This window comes from Musca domestica, unplaced genomic scaffold (assembly GCF_030504385.1).
Source record: "Musca domestica strain aabys unplaced genomic scaffold, Musca_domestica.polishedcontigs.V.1.1 24, whole genome shotgun sequence".
In the NCBI taxonomy this organism is placed as follows: domain Eukaryota; kingdom Metazoa; phylum Arthropoda; class Insecta; order Diptera; family Muscidae; genus Musca; species Musca domestica.
Genome location: NW_026712272.1, coordinates 8,301,138 through 8,324,827, shown reverse-complemented (window position 1 = coordinate 8,324,827; position 23,690 = coordinate 8,301,138). Strand labels below are relative to the sequence as shown.

The 23,690-nt window shown below is 36.0% G+C and overlaps 1 long non-coding RNA gene across 2 annotated transcripts in view; it reads left to right on the top strand.

Moving 5' to 3' along the window:
• LOC105262462 (uncharacterized) overlaps window positions 1-2,607 on the top strand; it is a 28,546-nt gene extending 25,939 nt beyond the window's left edge. The window contains exon 3 of one of the 2 annotated variants that reach the window (XR_891798.3): window positions 2,540-2,607. This is a non-coding gene — a long non-coding RNA (uncharacterized LOC105262462). The remainder of the gene's footprint in view (window positions 1-2,539) is intronic. The other variant, XR_009342363.1, reaches the window with a different exon arrangement.
• Window positions 2,608-23,690: the final 21,083 nt, after the last annotated feature.

Here is a 23,690-nt window from a genome sequence, read left to right as displayed (position 1 = left end):
ACTTTTTCTATAGAAAATGTTGTCAATAACAACTTTTTCTATAGAAAATGTTGTCAATAACAACTTTTTCTATAGATAATGTTGTCGATAACACCTTTTTGTATAGAAAATGTTGTCGATAACACCTTTTTGTATAGAAAATGTTGTCGATAACACCTTTTTCTATGGAAAATGTTGTCGATAACAACTTTTTCTATAGAAACAGTTGTCGATAACAACTTTTTCTATAGAAACAGTTGTCGATAGCAACTTTTTCTATAGAAACAGTTGTCGATAGCAACTTTTTCTATAGAAACAGTTGTCGATAACAACTTTTTCTATAGAAATAGTTGTCGATAACAACTTTTTCTATAGAAATAGTTGTCGATAACAACTTTTTCTATAGAAATAGTTGTCGATAACAACTTTTTCTATAGAAATAGTTGTCGATAACAACTTTTTCTATAGAAATAGTGGTCGATAACAACTTTTTCTATAGAAATAGTGGTCGATAACAACTTTTTCTATAGAAATAGTTGTCGATAACAACTTTTTCTATAGAAATAGTTGTCGATAACAACTTTTTCTATAGAAATAGTTGTCGATAACAACTTTTTCTATAGAAGTAGTTGTCGATAACAACTTTTTCTATAGAAATAGTTGTCGATAACAACTTTTTCTATAGAAATAGTTGTCGATAACAACTTTTTCTATAGAAATAGTTGTCGATAACAACTTTTTCTATAGAAATAGTTGTCGATAACAACTTTTTCTATAGAAATAGTTGTCGATAACTATTTCTATAGAAAAAGTTGTCGATAACAACAATTTCTATTGTATATGTGACCGATAACAACATTTTCTATAGAAAATATTACCGATAACAACATTTTCGGTAGAAGATATCACAGATAATAACATTTTCTATAAAAAAAATTTCCGATAACAACAATTTATATTGAATAATTTGCCGATAATAAAGTTTTCTGTAAAATGAATTGTCAATAACAAATTCTTCCATAGAAAATGTTGTCGATAACAACTTTTTCTATAGAAAATGTTGTCGATAACAACATTTTCTATAGAAAATGTTACCAATAACATCATTTGCTATGGAAAATGTTATCGATAACTATATTTTCTACAGAAAAAGTTATCGATAACAACATTTTCTATATAAAACATTACCGATAACAATATTTTCTATGGAAAACGTTACCGATAACAACATTTTCTCTAGACAACTTTACCGATAACAACATTTTCTATAGAGAACGTTACCGAAAACAACATTTTCTATAGAAAATCTTACCGATAACAATATTTTCTACAGAAACAGTAACATTTCCTATAGAAAAGTTTCCCGATAACAACATTTTCTATAGAAAAGTTTCCCGATAACAACATTTTCTGTAGAAAATTTTTCCGATAACAACAATTTCTATAGAAGAATTGCCCAATGACAACATTTCCTATAGAAGAGTTGTCCGATAACAACATTTTCTGTAGAAAAGTTGTCCGATAACAACATTCTCTATAGCAAATTGTCCGATAACAACATTTTCTATAGAAACAGTTGTCAATAACAACATTTTCTATAGAAACAGTTATCGATAACAAAATTTTCAATGGAAAATTTTAGCGATAACAACGTTTACTATAAAAAAAAAAGTTGTCGATAACAACATTTTCTATGGAAAATTTTACCGATAACAACATTTTCATTAGAAAACGTTACCGATAACAACATTTTCCAAAGAAAACGTTGCCGATAATAACGTTTGCTATAAAAAATGTTACCGATAACAACAGTTTCTATAGAATATCTTACCGATAACAACATTTTCTATACAAAAAGTTACAGATAAAAAACTTTTTTATAGATTTTTTCTTATAAAATTGTTATCGATCAATTTATCTTTCTTAAAATTTGTAATCAATCACACTTTCTTGTGAAAAAAGTGTGTAAATTTTTAATTCCATGTAAATAAAATATCATTATCCTGAGCCAGTGATTGATTACAATCTCCCTAATTTATACGCTTGAAATTTAAGATTGATTCATTTTGATTTTGACGAAATCAATAATTAAACAAACATTAGATAATCAAAAAAAAAAAAAAATCGAAAAAATCCGTCGTCTTTGGCAAGTAAATTTGCATATTATTGCTGATTATCGTTTTTGTTTTTCTAATCTTTTGTTTTGATTGTTTTGCGGCATCAAAGGAATTTCTTCATTTTTATTGTCTTTTTTATTTTTTGAAGTTCAAATTCCCCGTTTGGCACATTTGCTGGCGGGTGACACATTTGTGTTGTTGCTGTCGTTGTTGGCATTATGTTAATCAAAAGCCAGGTGACGCCACAGTTAGCGGCTGATACTCTTTTGTGTGGAAGCTGTTGACCCAATCGTTGGCCTCTTTCTTTTCATCTTCGTCTTTTTAATTCACATAAAACATAAGTTATTGCAAATTGAGTATTGAAATTGCAGGTTTTGAGTTTTTTTATTGGAATTTTTATAAATATTCATGGTGTTTAAATTTTTTTCTCATTTTTTTTGCAGTTTCTTTCGACGAATTTTCATGGCATCTGTCAGAATCTAAACGAATTTTGTAAGTATAATTTTTAAAAAATTCTGAATTTCTTTTTAAAACCGATAACATTCGATATTTAATCGTTGTTGGAAATTGTGTTGAAAAAAGCCGGATATATTTAAATTCTGAACAACAAATAAATCATCCGTGACGTGTAAAATAGCTGAGCCGTTTTATTAGAACGCTTGGCACGTAGCAGCAGGAACATCTTCTCGGACGAGCTGCACAACAAAGGCATGCATGCTAATTTTTGCAACAATAACAACAACACTTACAACATGTAGTTCATCTGTACCGACTCTAATCTTTCTACTATATTGTTAAAAATTTAAATGTTAAATAATAGTTGTTGTTGTTGTAGTTTGTTAATACAATAACTGATTGGATTTCCTCATTTCTGTGAAAGCCACTGCCTGGCGGTGATGGTGGCGTCGCACCGCATGATTTGTTGTCCGGCATTACGATGACGACGGCGATGTAGCAACAACATCGTCGCTAATCCAGCTATGAAATATAGGGGGAGGGGGAGAAGAGGAGAAGGTAACAAAACAACCAGGTTTTCGATAAAACGCAAATTACAGTTATAAACGGCTAAAAAAAGTAACAACAACAAACCACAACAAAAAATACGGTTCGACCCACCGACCAAACCAACCCAGATCCATCTATGATTCCATCCATGTGGTGTCGTCGCACAAAATCATTTCGATTTTTTTCTCAGTGATTTTTTTTTGTGAAGAAATCAAATGCAACGAATCAAAATATAACAAATCATCCGAATTGCGTCGATCACCCACAAAAGATTAGCAAAGCAGAGAGGGAGGGAGAGAATGAGAGAGGGTCGACATAACAGCAACCAGAGTCCCATAACCCAAAACTGTCACGTACTCGTTTTTAGGGTCAATTGGGGATTGAATAAGCAAAACGATTTTGGGAAGGAGTGTGCAATTTCTAATAAAAAAGTTATCGAACAACTGCTTTTGTAGAAATTTGTTATCGGTAACCATTTCCAAAACAAAAAGTTATTATCGACAACTTTTTCTACAGAAAAAGTTGTTTGATAACTGTTTCCATAAAATTTTTTGTTATCGATGACTATTTACATATAAATTGTTGGCATCGACAACTATTTCTATAGAAATTATTGCTATCGGGCAAATATTTTTAGAAAATATTGTTATCGGACAACTTTTATATAGAAAACATAATTATCGGACAACAATAGAAAATGATATTATCGGTAACCTTTTCTACATAAAATGTTATTATCGACAACTATTTCTATAGAAAAAGTTGTTATCGACAACTATTTCTATAGAAAAAGTTGTTATCGACAACTATTTCTATAGAAAAAGTTGTTATCGACAACTATTTCTATACAAAAAGTTGTTATCGACAACAATTTCTATACAAAAAGTTGTTATCGACAACTATTTCTATACAAAAAGTTGTTATCGACAACTATTTCTATAGAAAAAGTTGTTATCGACAACTATTTCTATAGAAAAAGTTGTTATCGACAACTATTTCTATAGAAAAAGTTGTTATCGACAACTATTTCTATAGAAAAAGTTGTTATCGACAACTATTTCTATAGAAAAAGTTGTTATCGACAACTATTTCTATAGAAAAAGTTGTTATCGACAACTATTTCTATAGAAAAAGTTGTTATCGACAACTATTTCTATAGAAAAAGTTGTTATCGACAACTATTTCTATAGAAAAAGTTGTTATCGACAACTATTTCTATAGAAAAAGTTGTTATCGACAACTATTTCTATAGAAAAAGTTGTTATCGACAACTATTTCTATAGAAAAAGTTGTTATCGACAACTATTTCTATAGAAAAAGTTGTTATCGACAACTTTTTTTATAGAAAATGTTGTTATCGGTAACGTTTTCTAGAGAAAATGGTCACGTTTTCTACAGAAAATGTTGTTATCGGTAATGTTTTCTATAGAAAATGTTGTTATGGGTACCGTTTTCTATAGAAAATGTTGTTATCGGTAACGTTTTCTATAGACAATTTTGTTATCGGTAACGTTTTCTATAGAAAATTTTGTTATCGGTAACGTTTTCTATAGAAAATGTTGTTATCGGACAATTTTTCTGTAGAAAATATTGTTATCGGACAACATTTCTATAGAAAATTTGATTATCGAACTTCTTTTCTTTAGAAAATGTTGTTATCCGTAACATTTTCTATAGAAAATGTTGTTATCGGTAAAATTTCTGTAGAAAATGTTGTTATCGGTAACATTTTCTGTAGAAAATGTTGTTATCGGTAACGTTTTCTATAGAAAATGTTGTTATCGGTAAAATTTCTGTAACATTTTCTATATAAAATGTTGTTATCGGAAAACTTTTATACAGAAAATGGTGTTATCGACAACAATATATCTACTTTCTTCATAGAAAATGTGGTTGTCAAACTATTTTCTGTAGAAAATAATTTGCAAAAATAAAAAAGTTGTCACAGATAACTATTTCAAATTGACAAATTTTCAATAAAAAAAATTAAGTAATCCCAGAAAATTCAATTAAAAGCTCTTACAGCAATTATGATTTATTCGACATTTTGCGGTTTTTACATAAATTTCGAATTTAAAAATGTATTTCACAAAGTTGGTGGTGGTGTTGTTGCCTGGATGCCATCAACTCAGACGTTGAATATCTCGTGTTTCACGTGTATGTATGAAAGTATGTATCTCCATATGTGTATTTACATTTGATGGAGTTCCCTCCATTTGCCTGAGAAGACACACAACCGAACACTTGTCTGTCTGTCAGACTGACTGACTGACGCTTTGGCTATCAGGCCCGTTGGCTGCTGTCAGGTAATTAACCCATTAATGGAATTTACATCAAAGATAACTTTGGCGCATATTGCAATTTTTGTTGTTGTTGTAGATGTTGTTGTTGCTGATGTTTGTTTTGTTTTGGTTTTACAAGTTACCACTTCTATTTGCAAGCCATTCTCCCGCTAAAACTAAACGTTTAGTTTTTTGCCCAACTCTAGCGCTGGAGTATTTAAAAGTTAAGCTGAAGTAAAAAAGCCAAACAAAGCGGTAACCACAACAACAAAAAAGAGGCAATTACAACAACATTATAGACATGGCTTGGAAGAAAAAAAACGTTATGTTAATCTTTTGTTAGATTTATGCAAAGCTACGCCATTCACAGGTTGGTTGGTCTATCTGTCTGTCTGTCGATCGGTTGGTGGGTTAGTTCATTTTCTTTGGAGCCAAAAGTGGAACATGTGAATTTTTGAATTTTAAATTTTCTGGGAATTTTTTTTTTCGCGAAAAGGAGGGGGAGAGGCGATGTTGGTCAGTTGGGTTAATTGAATTTCATGTTCGATTTGGGAAAAATATTTCCGATGAACGATAATTTATAAAGGAAATCGTATAAGCCTTCAAATCTTTCAGGAGAATACAATTTCCCATGAAAGAACAGTTATCGAGCATGTTTTCAATATAAATCGTTGTTATCGAACAACTTTTCCATGGAAAATGTTGTTATCGAACAACTTTTGTATAGAAAATGTTGTTATCGGAAAAGTTATCTATAGAAAATATTGTTATTGGACAAGTTTTCTATAGAAAATGTTGTTATCGGTATCGTTTTCTATAGAAAATCTTGTTATCGGTAACGTTTTCTATAGAAAATGTTGTTATAGGTAATGTTTTCCATAGAAAATGTTGTTATCGATAACATTTTCTATAGAAAATGTTGCTATCGATAACATTTTCTATAGAAAATGTTGTTATCGGTAATGTTTTCTATAGAAAATGTTGTTATCGGTAACGATTTCTATAGAAAATGTTGTTATCGGTAACGTTTTCTATAGAAAATGTTGTTATCGGTAATGTTTTCTATAGAAAATGTTGTTATCGGTAATGTTTTCTATAGAAAATGTTGTTATCGGTAATGTTTTCTATAGAAAATGTTGTTATCGGTAATGTTTTCTTTAGAAAATGTTGTTATCGGTAATGTTTTCTATAGAAAATGTTGTTATCGGCAATGTTTTCTATAGAAAATGTTGTTATCGGCAATGTTTTCTATAGAAAATGTTGTTATCGGCAATGTTTTCTATAGAAAATGTTGTTATCGGCAATGTTTTCTATAGAAAATGTTGTTATCGGCAATGTTTTCTATAGAAAATGTTGTTATCGGCAATGTTTTCTATAGAAAATGTTGTTATCGGCAATGTTTTCTATAGAAAATGTTGTTACCGGCAATGTTTTCTATAGAAAATGTTGTTACCGGCAATGTTTTCTATAGAAAATGTTGTTATCGGTAACGTTTTCTATAGAAAATGTTGTTATCGGTAACGTTTTCTATAGAAAATGTTGTTATCGGTAATGTTTTCTATAGAAAATGTTGTTATCGGTAATGTTTTCTATAGAAAATGTTATTATCGGTAATGTTTTCTATAGAAAATGTTGTTATCGGTAATGTTTTCTATAGAAAATGTTGTTATCGGTAATGTTTTCTATAGAAAATGTTGTTATCGGTAATGTTTTCTATAGAAAATGTTGTTATCGGTAATGTTTTCTATAGAAAATGTTGTTATCGGTAATGTTTTCTATAGAAAATGTTGTTATCGAACAACTTTTCTATAGAAAATGTTGTTATCGAACAACATTTCTATAGGAAATGTTGTTATCGAACAACATTTCTATAGGAAATGTTGTTATCGAACAACATTTCTATAGGAAATGTTGTTATCGAACAACATTTCTATAGGAAATGTTGTTATCGAACAACATTTCTATAGAAAATGTTGTTATCGAACAACTTTTCTATAGAAAATCTTGTTATCGAACAAATTTTCTATAGAAAATGTTGTTATCGAACAACTTTTTTTATAGAAAAAGTTGTTATCGAACAACTTTTCTATAGAAAAAACTATTATCGAACATTTTTCTTTAAACTTGGTTTTATGGAAAAGGTCTTTTTTCCATTTTGAAATCTTCGCCTATGTCGCATTAGCCCCCCAACATCCGCCTTCAATTATCCAACCGCCACTGTGCTCAGCGTTTTTTAATCAGCCGTTTCGTGAAACCCTTTGCCCCTCCACCTCCCACACATGATTTGAATTGAATGATATAATGACTGGTAGTTACAAATCGTCTATTAAAAATAGCAAAACATTGACTTCTCCGCCGTTCGTCCACCCACACCGTGCGGTGGAGTGAGGCAAGGTTCACAACCGAACACATATTGTTATTTTGGTTCCCTTGTTAATTTTCATTGTGGCAGCGGCGGGGACGTCGCTGCTGCTTCTGATGATGAGGAGGATGGCAAAAAGATAATTATGGTTATTCAAATGCCTTATTACGACAAATGTTTCGACTCGTAATGATTTGAATTGTTGTTGTGTGCGGGTGTTGTTGCTGTTCTTATTAGCTATTTTGTAATTTTTTTGAATTGTTATTTGTTGTTGTTGCTGTTATTTTTATTGGCATTACGTGTTTTGGTCACATGGATAAAATTGAAGATGAGGTGGTAAAAAAATTTTGAAAAAAAGTTCTTTGGAGCCGTGGCAGGACCATGGGGTCTTAGAGGATCTTCCACAATATTAACAAGATTTGAAGAGGGCTACATGGTCTCCAGGTCTTATTTTTTAAACACCATCGTCCTAACGAGATGAGGATTTATATGTTCCACTGAAGGCGATAGAGGTTCATCTGTGGGCCATGGAAGGAATATTTCAGTGGCCACAAATAATTTTGAGCCATGCTAGGACTTCGGAAACGAAATTTTTAAGGGATCCTTGATCAAAACACTTTCGAGGCCTCAAGAGGTTTTTTTTTAACATCATAACCTTCTACGACATTATTGTCCTAGAACCAAGGACTTACTAAGGACTTCTATTTTCAGAGGGATTCAAAACCTTACCTAATTTCCCGAAACCTTACCTAATTTCATACATGAATCTCAATTTTGCTCCCTTGGCCCGCCATGTAAAAAAGGTTACCAAACCCCAGTTCGCCTCTAGCTGCCCCATAAATCATCATTTCGAGGCAAATATTAATTTTCATTTTCTTCCGCCTCGCTCTCTCTCTCTCTCTCTCTCTCTCTCTCTCTCTCTCTCTTTCACTCAAATTACTAGGAAAACTACGCGAGAACAACAACATCGACAACAACAACAACAACAACAAACAACCACATATGTGGCTTTATGTCATTTAGTTTTCTAGGTTCCGACTTACGTATGTCTGAACGTACCTCCGATTACGTTTTCCATCAACTTGACCTTAAACAATAACATAGTAATTGAACTATTTTGTAAAAATTATTAATACAACAACAACAACAACAACAACCAAAAAACGGGAAAACAACAACACCGATGACGACGAGAAATTACAGTAACCACAAATCACTTAACTCGTTTAATACCTCAACAATCAAAACGGAATTTATGCCTGAACTACCAAGGGGCCTATGGGGTCTGAAGAAAAAGCTTCTCCTGGTGGGCTGAAAAAAATTACCGGGCACCAAGCACCAGAGTCAACATCAGCCGCCGACAACTTGGCGATTGTAGTAGCCATAATTCCAGGTGTTTGGTAAATTAGGCCAGGAGTTGTGAGACGTAAGGTTTAGAGGCCTAGAATCGATTTTTTTTGTAGGACCTATGTGGCCAGGATAATCAGCTGCCCCAGAGGGAATCGAATTGGAAAAGCGGAGTGGTTGGAAAATTGCATGAAATATTTGAGGGGGATAATTTAGGGGTTTGAATGGCTTGAAGAACTCTTAAATGGAAAAAATACCGGGCACCACCAAGCACCAGAATCACCAGCAACAATCGAATATTTGGCTATTGAAGTGACCATGATTCCAGGATAATCCAACACCTTAATGAGCCCGAGTGCTGTGAGCCATAGGATATAGGGACCTAGAAACGATATATTGTGGGGGTTTTGTGGCCAGGAACAGTCATCTCTCCCAGGGGGAGTCGAAATGGAAAAGTGAGGTAGTTGAAAAATTGGATGAACTGCTAGGATGGAGAATTTAGGTTTTAAAGGGTCTGGGGGTCAACAGGTATCTAATAAGGCCTACGACCTAAAGAACTCTAAAATGGAAAAAATACTGGGCACCAGAGTCAATAGCAACAACCGTCGACTACTTGGTGTCTGAAAAGACCATAATTCTAGGTGTTGGATTAATTAGCCCGAGTGCTGTGAGGCATAAGATACAGGGACCTAGAAACGAAATTTTGTGGGGGATATGTGGCCAGGATAATCAGCTCTCTCAGAGGGAATCGAATTGAAATAATGGACTGATTGAAGTATTGGATGAACATTTAGGGTTTGAAGGGTCTGAAAATCAACAGATATCTGATGATACTCGGAGACCTTAAAGAACTCTAAACATTTTGGTGTTCTTCTATATCGTTATAGATATCCAAAAATTCTTTTGCCTACGCAGTCCCCTTGTGGGGGCCCATTAATATCCTTCTGCTGTCTTTACTTGTTTGTGGGAGCCCTCATTAAGGCTTGTGGGGACCTTGCAAGCAAAATCTATGTCTTGTAAGGTCTTGGCATTAGAATTCCTTTAAAAGCCTTTAAATGTCCTAGAAGATCCCTTTAGATTTTTTTAGATTCTGATTTTTTTAGAATTCGATTTTTTACATACCGATCTTTTACATTCAGTTTTTTTAGATTTCGATTTTATTTAGATTACTATTTTTGTAAATTCCAATCTTTTTTAAAAATTCTGCTTCTTTTGATTCCGATTTTTTTCCAAAATCCCAGTAGAGCTTTCTTCAGTGTCATATAGCTAAGGCTGGGCTTGTTTTCTGTGGTTCATAAAAGGCCTAAGTAAGTCTCGTAGAGACCTACAAGACCTGAGGACATACGACCTTGTAAGGAGCTTGAAAGACAAGCTCAGATTGAGATTCAGATTTTCATAAATATATCACGCCGATGGGTGTTCAACAAGAGCTTCTGATTGAAGTCCTCGCCTCAAGGGCTTTGGAGGACAAAATTCTCATTAGGCCTGGGGACCAATCCCTCTCTAACTCCTCTTAATACCTTCTTCATATCTTGAAGGACGCCTTAGGAGAGTTTCCGCCTGTGTCCAATGAATATAAATTTACAGCCTCCATTTATTCATTGAAAACTTCATCAAATCCGCTAAGGACTTTGGAGGACAAAATTCCAAATATTACTAGGCTTGGGGAATAAAATGTTCCACCTTCTTCAGATCTTGGAATATCCCTTAGAATTCCCGGTTGTTGTTTTCGGTGGCCCATAAATAAATTTTTACTGCATCCAATACATAATTCATATCAGCCATATTCCTGCAGAGATCGTGGAGTATTAAAATCAAGATCTTTCTGGGCCCAGGGACTGGAAGCCAAATTAAGACTCAAAAAGGGACCATTGTCTGCAGGCAGCTGCTTTCTTTGGTCCATAGATCAATCTTTGCTAGATTGAATGTTTCATAGAGGCCATATATCATCGAATTTCCTTGTATGGCTTACAAATATCTCTGGTCATAGAGAGCTCCCCTCAGTGACGGGTAGATTAACTTCTGCCGCTTTTAATGGTTCTAAGCATAATGGAGGATTGATGGACCTCTAAAGAGCCTGTAGAGAAAAAAAAATCGGCCATCGATGTCTTAGAAGGCCAGGGGATATAGGCCTCATACGGCTCCCTTCAATATTTTTAGAAGCTCTTATCAAATCCTGTAAATATCATGGTTACCACCAAAGTCATATAAGACCAGGGTCCCACAGGATCCACTCCTTAAGATTCCGATTTCAGACAGTATTTTCTTCTTTGGTCCATAGATGAACCGCAATTTTTTACGAAGTTCTAATTAAGTCCTTTAAGGACCTAGGGTGGTCATCGGTGTGTAAGAAAGCCAGGGGAAATAGGACTGTCTTAATTTTGTAAAATCCATCGATGTTATATTAGGCCAGGAGAAGTGGGCCTTACAGGATCCATGGCTAGAATACCTCTGAAAAGCTTATGAGAACATCCAAAAACTCCTTAAGATTCCGATTTCATTCAACCTCCCCTGCGGTAACCCTCAGTAAAAATTTGGGAATCTTTATATCCTGCGAGGATCATGGAGGTCATCGATGTTATGCAAGACCAGGTACTATAGGCATTACAGAGCGCAGATTCTAGAACACCTCTTAAGGGATTGTAAGGAAATTGGAAAAATCCTTAAGTTTTCGATTTTAGACAGACTGGAGGTCATCGAAGTAGTATATAATATAAAGAGGGAAAGAAGCCTGCACAAGATCTTGTAATAATCCATATTCCGAAAATATGTAGAGTTTAGAAAAAAATCCATGCCATCTGATTAAATTGAGATTTATGTATGAAGCCTTGTACGGTCTCAGGAAGACCATGGGAGACCTCTTACATGGTATAAGATACTTTATTTGGTCCACAGCTTAACTTATAAGGACTTTTGTGGATCATAGGAGACCTCATAATGACTTGTATGACCTATGGGTATCTTACACACTGTAGCAGATCCTATAAGCCATATAAGACCTTTAAGGGTTTTATATTTCCTCTATGTTCCCAAAAAGACTTTGATGGGTTGTAATCCTTGTAATTTGGGCAATGGCAGTAACTCATGAAGCTCTGTACAGGTGTTTGGAGACCTCATAAGGTATCGTATGGGCTATGGGAGACCTCAAAAGATCTTGTCTTGCCATGCACCATGGGGAAGCAATAAAAACTTAAAGAGATAATACCAAAATTTTAGATCACCTAAAGAATTGTGTTGGTCATACGAGACCTCATTAAACCTTATGTGGGGGTCCGCATTCGGTCCTATATGGGTCATTGGAAACCTCATAAGGTCTGGTGTTGGTCATAGAACACCTGCAGAGGACCTCATAAAAACATGTATGATCCAACAAATATGTAAGGGCCTATAGAACCTTAATATGACTTGCATAGAGTCGCGTATGGTCCATATATCAAGGGTTATAAGGCCATAGAATACCTCATGAAGTTTTGTGTGGATCACATACTAGCTCTTATACTCCTCCGTGGGCCTTGATGGGCTATAGATTTCTCTTACGATATTTGCCCCAACTCACTCCCCTTCAACATGTCACAACACTGGACAACTAGTTCGCTGCGACCTCATTTCAATAAATCAATTTAGTTATAAATTTCAAAACGGGATTAAAAAAAAACATCGGATTTCCTATCCACGCCCATACTTATACAACTTACAACAATAACAACAACGACGACAACAACAATGTCATGTGCTCCCATACAAATCACTCTGGCAACAGCAAAGATCATGGCTCGGGGTAAGCATTTCATGGCACATTTTGAATATTCATTGTCAGTTCCAGCCAGCCAGAGGAGCATAGCACTTGGGTTACATACCACCAACCACTTGAACAATGAAACTGCAACAACGACATGGTCGCCACCACCACCACCACCAGTTTGTTTGGAATGCCAACTTGCAAGTCATTGCTACTCCTCCCTTTTCCGTTGTGGCCGTAAATTGAAAAAAAGAGTATTGTTTCTCCGAGAGGCTTGGATGGGTGATCGGCCAACACATGTGGCTAAAGAAAGAAAGTATATGGTGGAAGGTGTCGGAAAATCATAATGATCTTCCTCTTCTTGGTGGGCAAAACTTTGCGGAAGTGATATGATTTCCTAACAGTCGCCATAAAAAAAAACATTTTTCAAAAAAAAAAAAAAATAAATAAATAAAAAAATCGTGAGACAGGTCTGTCGGGGTGCGTATGAGATTTTGGACAGAGGAGACCCGTTGTCAGTTGGTGTACGTAACATAGGCATTTGCAAGACCTTTAATGAGACATAGATGGCGTTGCGGGTTTTGTTTGTTGCTGAGGGGATTTTGTGAGGTTCTGTATGGGTTTGGAGAAATCTTCAACACTAGGTTATGAAGGTGAATGGTCTCAGAAAATGCTAAACATCCTTCCAGGTCTTCGATGAGACATAGGTGGCATTGTAAGGCATAATATGTCGTTGTAGGTCCAACGGATTGGTATCCGGAGATTTTGGTGGCCATTGTGGTGTGCTGGAAATGAAGCGAGGACCTCATTTTGTAACCATTCTTGAACCTCAGAAGCTATATTTTGTGTAGTCTTAAGGTCTTTAAGTCTTGCCAGGTCTTATGTGGAATATGGAAGATGTTGTGAGCCTTGTTAGAACTATAGATGGCATTGGAAATCCATTAGAAGGCACTGTAGATATAAGTGGTGCTATAGATCTTTTATGGCCGTAAATTGAAAAAAAGAGTATTGTTTCTCCGAGAGGCTTGGATGGGTGATCGGCCAACACATGTGGCTAAAGAAAGAAAGTATATGGTGGAAGGTGTCGGAAAATCATAATGATCTTCCTCTTCTTGGTGGGCAAAACTTTGCGGAAGTGATATGATTTCCTAACAGTCGCCATAAAAAAAAACATTTTTCAAAAAAAAAAAAAATCGTGAGACAGGTCTGTCGGGGTGCGTAAATTAATTTGCTATACATAAAGCTGGCGGAGAAAATATTTTTTTTGGTCCTTCGATCTGCCATAAAATGTTAAAAAATTAAGGCCCTTCGATTTTATGTCGTTGCCCATTTTTGAGAAACAAACCAGGCCTACATCTCCATAGGCGGAGGTCCTGTGGTCCTTCGATTTGCCATTAAAATGTTAAAAAAATTAAGGTCCTTCGATTTTATGTCGTTGCCCATTTTTGAGACACAAACCAGGCTTACATCTCCATAGGCGGAGGTGCTGTGGTCCTTCGATTTGCCATTAAAATGTTAAAAAAATTAAGACTCTTCGATTTTATGTCGTTGCCCATTTTTGAGCCACAAACCAGGCCTACAGCGCCATAGGCCTGGTTTGTGTCTCATAAGACTTTGGAAGGTCCCAAAATGGAACTTGAGAAAACTGGTAAAGTCTTTATGGGTCATGGTAGACTTTATAAGGTTATGGATGTAGGAGACCTGAAAAAAAGATATCGGAGAATGTTTCATGTGGTCCTTCGATCATCATTCTCCGTCCCCTTCTGTACTCTTACAGGGGGAGATAAAAAAACTGCAACAAAGTCAAATGCCATAATTTTTATTTTTTTTTAAATTTTTTTTGAACGACAGCAAAAAATGTCGGAAACAGCATCAAATTTTGGAATAAGTTTGGATCACACGCTGCCCGAATGGTGCTCGGCGGTATTTTAGCCCATTACCGGCGAAGCCCTTGCTTGAGGTGATCGACATTTTGGTATTTTTTAGTGCCAACCTTGCTTTCCAAAAAATACTCCAGACACAATAGTCCAACGGGATTGGTATCCGGAGATTCTTGAGCCTCAGAAGCTATATTTTTGTGTAGTCTTAAGGTCTTTAAGTCTTGCCAGGTCTTATGTGGAAAAGAGATGATGTTGTGAGCCCTGTTAGAACCATAGATGGCATTGTAAATCCATTAGAAGGCACTGTAGATCCATAAATGGTGCTGTAGATCTTTTTTCTGGAGCTCAGGAGCTATATTATGTGAAGTTTGAAGGTCTTAAAGTCTTGCCAGGTCTTATAGGGGTCTTGAATGAACTCTTGTATAAGCCACCGAAGACTTGGAAGGTCCTAGGTGAGACTTACGAGACCTCCATAGCTCTTGGGTAGGCCTTAGTTCTTGCCAGGTTTTATGGGGGTGTTGTTGTAAGGTCTTGAATGAACTCTTGTATAAGCCACAGAAGACTTGGAAGGTCTTGAAGGAAACCTTCAACACTTGGTTCTGAAGGTAATGGTCTCAGAAAATGCTAAACGTTCTAAAAAAGTTGTGAAGCCTTAAGAGGAGACCTTTTAATATCCTTCCAGGTCTTCGATGAGACATAGGTGGCATTGTAAGGCATAATATGGCGTTGTAGGTCCAACCGAATGGTATCCAGAGATTTTGGTGGCCATTGTGGTGTGCTGGAAATGAAGCGAGAAACCTCATTTTGTAACCATTCTTGAGCCTCAGAAGCTATATTTTGTGTAGTCTTAAGGTCTTTAAGTCTTGTCAGGTCTTATGTGGAATATAGATGATGTTGTGTGCCCTGTTAGAACCATAGATGGCATTGTAAATCCATTAGAAGGCACTGTAGATCCACGAATGGTGCTGTAGATCTTTTTTTCTGGACCTCAGGAGCTATATTTTGTGAAGTTGGAAGGTCTTAAAGTACTGCCGGGTCTTATGGGGGTCTTGAATGAACTCTTGTATAAACCTCAAAAGCCTCGGGAGGCCCTAGGTGAGACTTACGAGACCTTGATAGCTCTTGTGTAGGCCATAGTTGACCTTATGAGATTTTGGACAGAGGAGACCCGAAACAAGGCACACAAAAAAATGTTACATTAAACCGTTGCCAGGTGGTGTACGTAACATAGGCATTTGCAAGATCTTTAATGAGACATAGATGGCGTTGCGGGTTTTGTATGTTGCTGAGGAGATTTTGTGAGGTTCTGTATGGGTTTTGAGAAACCATCAACACTTGGTTTTGAAGGTAATGGTCTCAGAAAATGCTAAACGTTCTAAAATGTTGTGAAGCCTTAAGAGGAGACCTTGTAACATCCTTCCAGGTCTTCGATGAGACATAGGTGGCATTGTAAGGCATAATATGGCGTTGTAGGTCCAACGGAATGGTATCCGGAGATTTTGGTAGCCATTGTGATGCGCTGGAAATGAAGTGAGGAACCTCATTTTGTAAACATTCTTGGGTGGGGCGTGCTGAGTCCTGTTGGAATGTCCAAGGTCTGCGGGTAAAATGTTTGCGTGTCCGAGGCTTTAATATACCCTCCAGAATATTTTCGCTATAATATTCGGCATTTATTCTGATTCCATGGTCGATTAAGACTAACGGAGAGCGACCATCGGCTGTTGTAGTGTTATGGCCCACACCATCACCATGGCCGGCGCTTGAGTTCTAGTGGCCAACCGAAGGTGCACATTTTCAGCTGACCTCTTTGGCAAGTTACCAGGATCATTTTGTTTGTTTACAAACTGCTGGACAACTGTGGCAAATGTTTTCTCATCGGAGAAACCCAAATTCGGCAGTTCACCACCAGTTCGACCAAGCAAAGCAGCTCTTTAGCTCTCTTGACTCCATTTTCTTTCGATTGCGGTGTAAGTTCTTGTACTTTTTGGAATTTCAATAGCTTTACCCCGAGCTCATTTTTTAATATTTGCCGAATGGAATATTGCGATATGTTCAGCTCACGAGCCATTTTTCGGCCGCTGCGATGCGGATTTCGTCGCTCAAGTCCCTTCTTTACGCTACGCGAACCATTTCTGCTGATGTTCATGTTTTCTTCCGTCCACTTCCTTGACGTCGGGCTAGGCTACCAGTACCAGGGTAATGAGCGATGGTATGAGACCCAAAAGATTTATTCACATTTAAATGCAGGAGTGCTCTAATGGTAGCCACTTGTGGTTCTCCAGCCAAATATAAAGAAATCACACTATCACGCTTGACTTCCATCGCGAATAATTTTTTTTCTGGAAAATTCTCACAAAATGCTTTCGAACGCTTGTAGACAATATAATGAGCTGTCTCTGGAATAATTTTAACAGTTGTCGGACGAGTGGCTTAGAAGTGGCAGCAGTCTGAAATTGGTTGCAGTTTTTTCATCTCTCCCTGTATACACTCTCTTGCATTTAAGTCATTCACTTTTCCAGCTATTCATTTCTTCCGTCCATTCCCCTAGGGTCTTTCTCTATTTCCTCCATTCATTTTTTTTTTGCCTCCCATCGGACTTTGTCACATCTGGCGGAAAAAGGCAACGCACGCAAAGATTGTTATGCGATATCTTATGAGAGGATATTATTGCAATAAAGATTTGTTTTCTTCCTCTTCTCACATACCTCCTCTCTTCCTCTTCTCCCTCCTCTTAAAAAAAACGGCCAGCTGACAACATATATTGCTCCGGTGCACTTGGAGCCCAGGCTTTTGATTGTTGTCGTTGCCGTTTCTTCTGGCTTACGTTACATATTTAGTTCATGGTCTTGTCTTGATTGGCGTGTTATGGCACCCAACATGACCACAGAGAGGATAATACTCCGTACATCCAGCCATCCATATGGTCATATGGCTGTTGGGTCGGTCGTTGTGGTGAATACCGCAAATGTCTGTCAACCGCCTCTAAGCGGGAAACACAGCTCTGACAGATGTTGTCAGAGTTTTCCATGGCTATGTTCATTCATTTTGTTGTCGTCGCTTTGGATTGGCTGGGTGACTGACTGACTGACGTTCGTTTGGTGTTGCCTGTTTTAAGTTTTCATCATCATCGCCGCCACTTGGAAAACTTGTATTGTTTCCGGCGGTGTCAAGTTTAAGAAGAAAAAAAAAAAAACAGCCAACAATTTGCCGTTACAGTTGAAGGAAAACTGTTTTGCCAATATCAGCGGCAATATTGAGCGGATTGCTTTCGGTTAACAATGGGTAACACCCAAGCAATTGGAATTCAGAGTAACGATCAAATCACTTACAACATTTCAGGTTGGATCGATCAATTTAAATATTGCTCTGGATTTATTTCTGAGGATTTTTCTGGAGGATATGAAATAATTTATCGTCAGGAACATATAAAACCTACAGCGCCATCTATGTGTCACATAACACGGCAATATTGAGCGGATTGCTTTGGGTTAACAATGGGTAACATCCAAGGAAAAAATTAAGTTGGTATTCAGAGTCACGAAAACCACTTACAATATTCCAGGTTGGATCGATGAAATGAAATATTGCCCTGGATTTTTCTGTAGGATATAAAATAATTTATCCTCAGGAACATATAAAACCTACAACGCCATCTATGTGTCACATAACAACCTCAGAAGACTTTACAAGGTCTTCTTAAGATTATATTAAATGCAGGTTCTTAAGAAAAATTTCACGATTTTAGGATTTTTCTAAAGAAGCCTTATTTTGTGTGATCTAAGGTCTTACAGTCTTCCCAGGTCATATGTGGAACATAGATGGCGTTGTGAGATCTTGTAAGAACCATATATGACCCGGTAGCTCTCCTATGAACCTCAGAAGCTATATTTTGTGAAGTCTCATGGTCTTAAAGCCTTGCCCGGTCCTATGTGGGACGTAGGTGGCGTTGTGAGGACATGAAAGAACAATAAATTATGCTGTAGAACCAAAGATGGCGCTATAGATCCTCAGATGGCGCCGTAGATCTTTTATGAGACCCAAGAGCTATATTTTGTATAGTCTTAAAGTTTTGTCCGGGCCTATGTGGGACATATGTGATGTTGTGAGGCATTGCCAGAACCATAGGTGGCGCTGTAGAACTACAGACGGCGTTATTGATCCATAGATGTCGCTGTAAATCTTGTGTGAACCTCAGGAGCTATATATTATGTAATCTCAGTTCCTATGTGAGACATAGGTGGCGCTGTGAGGCTTTGCTAGACGAATAGATGTCGCTGTACATTCATAGATGGTACTGTAGATCGATATATGGCGCTGCAGATCAATATATGGCGCTGAAGATCAATATATGGTGCTGTAGATCTTAAGTGAATCTCAAGGAGCTATATTTTGTAAAGTCTCAAGGTCATAAAGTCTTGGCAGGTCTTATTTGGGACATATATGATGTTGTGAGGCCTTATTAGATTCATAGATGGCGCTGTAGAACCATGAATTGCTCTGTATATCCTTAGATAGCTCTGTAGATCCATAGATGGCGCTGGAGATCTTGTCTGAACCTCAGAAGATATATTTTGTGAAGTATGAAGGTCTTAAAGTCTTGCCAGGTCTTATGGAAAACATAGATGATGATGTAAGGCCTTGCTAGAATCATAGATGGAGCTATTGAACCATGGATTACTCTATATATTCTTAGATGGCACTGTAGACCCATACATGGCGCTGGAGATCTTGTCTGGACCTCAGAAGATATATTTTGTAAAGTCTGAAGTTCTTAGTCTTGTCAGCTCTTAAAGGGGGACATAGATGATTTTGTGAGGTCTTGCTATAATCATAGATCGCGCTTTAACTCTATAGATGGAACTCTGGATCTATAGAAGGCTCTGTAGATCCATAGATGGCGCTGGAGATCCTGTCTGAACCTTAGGAACTATATTTTGTGTAGTCTTAAAGATTTTCCATGTCCTCTGTGGGACATAGATTATGTTGTGAGGCCTTGCTAAAATCATAGATGCCGCTGTTGAACCATAAATGGCTCTGTAGATACATAGATGACGTTATATAACCACAGATGGCGCTGTATACCTTGTATGAGCCTCAGGAGCTATATTTTGTGAAGTCTGAAGGTCTTGTAAGGTCCGATGGAGGACATAGTTGCTGCTGTAAGGCCATCAATGAACCATAGATGGAGTTGTAGGTCTTGTATACACTCAGAAGACTTTGAAAAGTCCTAGGTAGGACTTACGAGATCTTCTTAGATCTTGGGTTGGCCATAGTAAAACTTATGAGATTTTGTACAGGAGAGACACAAACAATTTACCAATAGACCATTGCTAGATCGTCTATGTGACATTGTAAGGCCTCTAATGAAACATAGATGGCATTGTGGGTTTTGACGGTTCCCGAGGAGATTTTGTAAGGTTCTGTATGGGTTTTGAAAATACTTGATTATAGAGGTAAGAATGCTAGGTCAGAGAATGTTCGACGTTAAAAATATTTTGAGATCTTATAACATGTTGCCAGGTCGTGGATGAGACATAGGTGACATTGTAAGGCCTTATATAAAACATAGATGGCGTTGTAGATCCTCTATTGTCCCATGAGACTTTGGGAGGCCCTAGGTGAGACTTAAAAATTTCATGGAAAGAAGTTCATGGAGAGAAGATATCCAAAACGGACTTCAGAAAATATTCGACGAGACTTCTTGAAATCCATCCCGGCCTTGTGTGGGTCATAGGGTGTTGTTTTCTTGAATAGGTCTTCGTCGACCATACTAAATCTTACTAGATAGTCGACGGTCATAAGACTCCCAAAATAGTCTCACAAATCGTAAAAATATCTTGTGTAACGTTTAGGAGAACTTATGTGGCACATGCGTGGCATTATGAGGCGTTATATGAACCATAAGTGGCGTTGTAGGTCTGTATTGTCCCAGGAGACTTTGGGAGATTCTAAAAGGGACTAAAAAGTCCTTGTTGGTTATGGAAGCATGAAATCCAAAGCGGACTACAGAAAATTTTCGATGATGCCTTGAAAGTCTAATCAGGCTTTGTGTGAGACCTAGGTGACTTTAGGTTGCTGAAAAAATTTTGTAAGGATCTGAATAGACCTTTATAATTTTTCTAGAGGACTGAATTTGAAAATTTTCAAATATCTTCCAAAATTTTAATGTCGATTTTTTTAAGATCCATAGTCATAATCGTAGATTTTTTGTCACGGATCTGTTATTTTGTGTAGTTTTGAAATCTTCTTTTTTGATTGAGCCTCTATGGCTATGATGATATCTTACAAGAGTGACGATCGGTGTCTACATATTTTAGAGCTAAAATAAATAATTTTTACAAGTTTACTATCAATTCCGCCTTCAATAAATATTTCTAATTTATATCCGTTTAAATAAATTTATTGTTGTTACCAATTTTATTTTTAAATATAAGCTTCATCTTGATCTGATATTCTTTCTTATCAAGGAACTTTTGGTCTATACTTGTGGATTTTTCTCAAGGAATTGCATTTTTATCGATTTTCCTTTTTTTATATTTTCAGATTGCATCAAGTAAGTTATTCCATCCAAATTTTTCCCATCGTAAGTACACAAAATATTTAATCGTAAATATTTACACAAAATATGTCATCACCCCGACTCGAAATACTTTCCTGAGCTTCTTTTCTCCATTTAACTTCTAAACTCTGTCGATTCTTTTAACTTTCTTAGCAACAACAATACCTGCTTCATATATTCCCTTGTTCGCAGCTGTAAAACATATGGGTCGCGATGGTTTTTATTTTTCTGCAAGACAATAATGATAACGGTTACGGTTAAAGAGTCTGTCTGTTGTTCATACCACATGCCTGGGAATGCCATGGCATAAACGAATGATATCTTCCTGATTACAGGGGTCTGCATTCATTGCATGTCGGTTTCTTTCGGCTGGTTATTGTCGTTCATAAACGCTTAACAAAAAATGCAGCAACAAGTGAACGAAACAAAATATGGTAACAAGATTGCCATGCCATTGCACCAGGCCAATAAAGTTATTTAATAACAACAATTTACAATGCAGCAATGCCATTAGGCCGAATGGAAGTGGTAACAGTACACAGAGAATATAAAAAAAATTGGAAAATTTCAAAAAAAAGTGTTTTGTATGCGGTTGACTCGAATTTAAATCATATTTACCCAATATATTCATTAAATGCCGCAAATAACCTAAAAATTATATTTATTGATTATTTGGTCCTTCGAGCACACATTATTTTGCTCATATCTCGGTAATGGCTTTATCGATTTGTTTGATTGTTTTTTTATTTTGTCATCTGGAATATAAGAGAAAAATAGAATTCGAAAATTTCTAACAAAAATGGGGCAAATTTTTAGCTGACCTCTTTGGAAAGTAAACACGAATCTTTTCTCATCGGAGAGAAGAAAACCAAATTCGGTAGTTCACCACTTTCAGCCAAGCGAAGCAACTCCTTAGGTCTTTTGAGTCTATTTTCTTTCTGTTGCGGTGTAAGTTCTTGCACTTTTTGGAATTTCAATGGCTTTACTCCCGGACTCATTTTTCTATATTTACCGAATGGAATATTGCGATATGTTCAGCTCACGAGCCATTTTTCGGCCACTGCGACGCGGGTTTCGATCAAGTCGCTTCTTTACGCTACTCGAATCGTCGGGCTACGGGCTACACTACCAGTATCACGGTAACAAGCAATGTTACGAGACAAAAGATTTATTCACATTTAAATGCTGAAGTGCGCTCTAACCATAGCCACTTGTGGTTTTCCAGCCAAATATAAAGAATTCACACCATAACGCTTGAATTCCATCTCGAATAACTTTTTTTCTGGAATATTCTCACCAAAATGCTTTTGTGCGCTTGTAAACAATATAATGAGCTGTCACTGGACAGCTAACACTAACAGCTGTCGGACGAGTGGCTTTGAAATGACAGCAGTCTGAAGTTGGTTGTAGTTTTTTAATGCATTCATTATTAACTTTTTTGGTCCTTCGACCACGTTTTCTTTTGACAATAACTCTGGAAAGATGTTGTCGATTTGAGTCATTTCTTTTTTCTTTTGTTGGCAATAATATAGGGAAAAAATGAAAATTATGTAAGGTCAATATGATAACAATTATACAAAAAAAAAAAAAAAAATTAATAATAAATTACTCTTTCACTATCAACTTTTTTGGTCCTTCGACCACATTTTCTTTTGACAATAATTCTGAAAAGGTTTTAACGATTTGTGTCATTCCTTTTTTCTTTTGTTTCCTTTAATTTAGGGAAAAAAATGAAAGGTCAATATGATGATAATTATATAAAAAATAAATAATAATAAAAATAATTCATTTTTATGTCATTTTTAACTTTTTTGGTCCTTCGACCACATTTTCTTTTGACAATAACTCTGGAAACGTTTTATCGATTTGAGTCATTTCTGTTTTCTTTTATCACCTATAATATAGGGAAAAAACGAAAATTATGGAAGGTCAATATGATGACAATTATACTATAAAAATAATAATAAATGTCTCTTTCACTATCAACTTTTTTGGTCCTTCGACCACATTTTCTTTTGAGAATAACTGTGGAAAGGTTTTGTCGATTTGAGTGATTCCTTTTTTCTTTTGTCACCTTTAATTTAGGGAAAAAATTAAAATTATGGAAAGTCTTTTATCAACCATAATTTAAGGAAAAATTAAAAATTATAAGAGGTCAATAAGATTAAATTATAAAAAAAAATAAATGAATAAAATAAATAAATTTCTCTTTCATTATCAAATTTTTTGGTCCTTCGACCACATTTTCTTTTGATTATAACTTTGGAAAAACTGTACCGATTTAAGTTATTCCTTTTTTCTTTTCTCACTTATAATTTCCGGAAAATATGAAAATTATGAATGGTCAATCTGATGACAATTAAACAACAAAAAAATTAATTCCTCTTTGAAGTTACACTTTCGTCTCAATTACCTCACCC